Source organism: Quercus robur, chromosome 5 (assembly GCF_932294415.1).
Source record: "Quercus robur chromosome 5, dhQueRobu3.1, whole genome shotgun sequence".
Lineage (NCBI taxonomy): Eukaryota > Viridiplantae > Streptophyta > Magnoliopsida > Fagales > Fagaceae > Quercus > Quercus robur.
In genome coordinates this window covers 52379811-52382468 of record NC_065538.1, presented here as the reverse complement: position 1 = coordinate 52382468, position 2658 = coordinate 52379811, and the positions used below count along the sequence as shown (strand labels likewise).

The 2658-nt window shown below is 34.0% G+C and overlaps 1 long non-coding RNA gene across 1 annotated transcript; it reads right to left on the bottom strand.

Annotated features, from left to right (window-relative positions):
• Positions 1-466: 466 nt before the first annotated feature.
• LOC126729111 (uncharacterized) lies at positions 467-1881 on the bottom strand. Its single transcript, XR_007656509.1, has 3 exons — positions 1525-1881; positions 1186-1342; positions 467-1037 (listed from the first exon to the last, which is right to left on the bottom strand). It is a non-coding gene; the product is annotated as an uncharacterized LOC126729111 (long non-coding RNA).
• Positions 1882-2658: the final 777 nt, after the last annotated feature.

The following is a 2658-nucleotide window of genomic DNA, read 5'->3' as shown; positions in this document are numbered from 1 at the left end:
CTCTATCTTTTCAACCGGACACATGATTCAATTGCATTCATTTATTTGTTTATTTTTTATGTTACACAACTTAGTAACTTCTTATTTATCATTCATAAGGAAATAAATAAATAAAATTAAACATTAGATTACTTTGTAATCATCTTTAAAAAAAAAACTAATAATAAAAAGAGTTCAAATTTGGTAAGGATTTAGTAATAATAATAAATAAATAAATCATCCAAATGATAGCTTGGAAGATTGAATAGCTCATTCATGACCAAGAATTTAAACCACTGTGGCTTACTTGTTTGAAGACTGATATGCAAAGTACAACTACATCGATTAATGGATGAGAGTGTCCGTAAACTAATGATAAATGCAGCATGTATACTTCATACCAATGAGATTTTAATGCTGTAATACTTAAGATTTAAGAACCTTTGCTCCACAAAAACGTACTTGGAAGCATAAGCATCATGTTCATCTCTTGTTTGAATAACTCTAGGCCTTTTTTGTTAGTTTCTCTACTCTATTATCAATTTATCATAGTGAATGTGGCAATACCTAATTACGTGACAATTGATTAACATATGTAGTTAAGTGACAATTAAATCAATTAGACATTTAAATACATCCAATCAATGCACAATCATCTATATAAAATAGGAAATTAGTAATATTGATTAAGGTATGGATAAAGGCTTCAGTACAATCCATAATGACCCTCCCACACAACTCAGCAAGTAGCAGAACTACCAAATCGACACTGAAGATAGATGTACATTAAACAAAGTCACATGTATTATGACTACAGTCTAAGGTTCAAATGATAAACTATCCATTATAGCGTGATGAGAATAATGTAAACCACATATGGAGATTGACCTGCAAGGTGCAGCTATTCAAAAACAATGAATCTTGATATGTTCTTTCCTCACGGCCTGCACAAGGAAGGTGGATACATTCTTCCTCCAATCTCCTGAAGTTGTATAACCTTAGCTTCAAATAATCACAGATTGGGGTAATTTTCCTTACCCTAATTTTTGAGCTTTTCTCTACAAACAATGGCAACAACTAAAAATTCAAAAAATTGCAGACCATAAACTCAATACCCAAACAGAAAAACACAGAAGAATTAACCCTAAAGATTTTACATATACATTGAAAATAAAATTTAAGTATACCTCAACTTGATATACAGACCTTCTAGCCAATGTAGATATTGACAGCTCGTACAGAGGAGGCAGCTAACAACTCCTCGCCATTAAAGTTGACGGTGGCCTTGAACTTAGGCCTGTGGTCGGACCAATTTGCCTCTCACAAAAGGATACGGATAGGAAACAGAGTGTTGATTGAATTACTGAAATACAAAAGAGAGATCAATGCAGCCAATAATTGAAATTAGCAAAACCCATTACAGGGCTCCAAATCCATCAATCTAAGCTAATCATTCAGAACAAACACTCCCAAACGAAACATGAACAAATGGCCCAGACTTGTATGACTAAGAAAATGCAAAGGTGAAATTTTTGATGTAAATACCTGAAGTGAAGTCTATCAGTATTTCTGAGCTCTTCTTTAAATATATTGTTTTCTGATTCAATTAAATGAGGAGAGGAAGAGACGAAGGAGGGAAGAGAAAGCTGCAATTCTGAAGTTTTGAAACCGTGAAAGATAGGAAGAGCAAAAGGAGGGGAAATATTGATGAGGTATGAAGGAGTGATTCACTTAAATAAGGAGAGGAAGAGACGAAGGAGGGAAGAGAGAGGTTGGCGTTAGAAAGCCGAAGGTCTGAAGTTTTGAAACTGTATTTGGAAGAGAGAGAGGTTGGCGTTAGTCAATCTAAACGTCTGAAGAAGAAGCAGAAGGAGAAGAAAGGGTTGGCGTTAAAAGAATAATAAAGGGTTGGGTTTGGGCTTTATGATGGACAGCAATGTAATATTCATGTTTTGGGCTTTATGGTGGACATATTCAAGCTATAAAGATTGGGCTTTTATTGTCGAGATATGGCTGGAAATATATATATATATTTTTTTATATAGTATTTTGAAATTAGCAAAAAATTTAGTAAAAGTATTTTAAAATTATAAGAGAAATTCAGAAAAAAAAAAATTTTGGAAATGACATGGCGGCTGATGTGGCTCAACAGGAGCGTAGCAACATTAAATACTACACTTCAGCTTTTAGTAATATATTAATAAGGCTAAATATTAATGCACACTCACTTGTTACCACAAATTTTTCCATGAAATTTCAATTCATTTTTGAACTGATTAGGTGACTTGATTTCAATAAAGAACGCACAAGCTGTGAACTTTGTCACGCTAAAACGTAAAACAACATCCTTAACTGCAAAAATAAAACCACCAACCAAAAGCGGTGCATGCAAATTGTTTCGCTTGGGTCATCACCATAAACGGCACCAATAATGCATGTCATTTTAAATATTTTTTGGTGGAAACGTAAGTTCTTATTTAGATAATATAAAGTTTCATACAACACCAACATTATCCAGCCGTCGGGCACATAGTCTATTAGTCTTGAGGCCAGCCAAATCCCTTACAAAACATGGGTATACAAAACTCGGACAGGTACTATAATCACAAAAGATGCTGTTGGTGAGCTCACTGCTTCACAAGTGTATCCGCGCATCCGTTCGCTTCACGGTATATATGA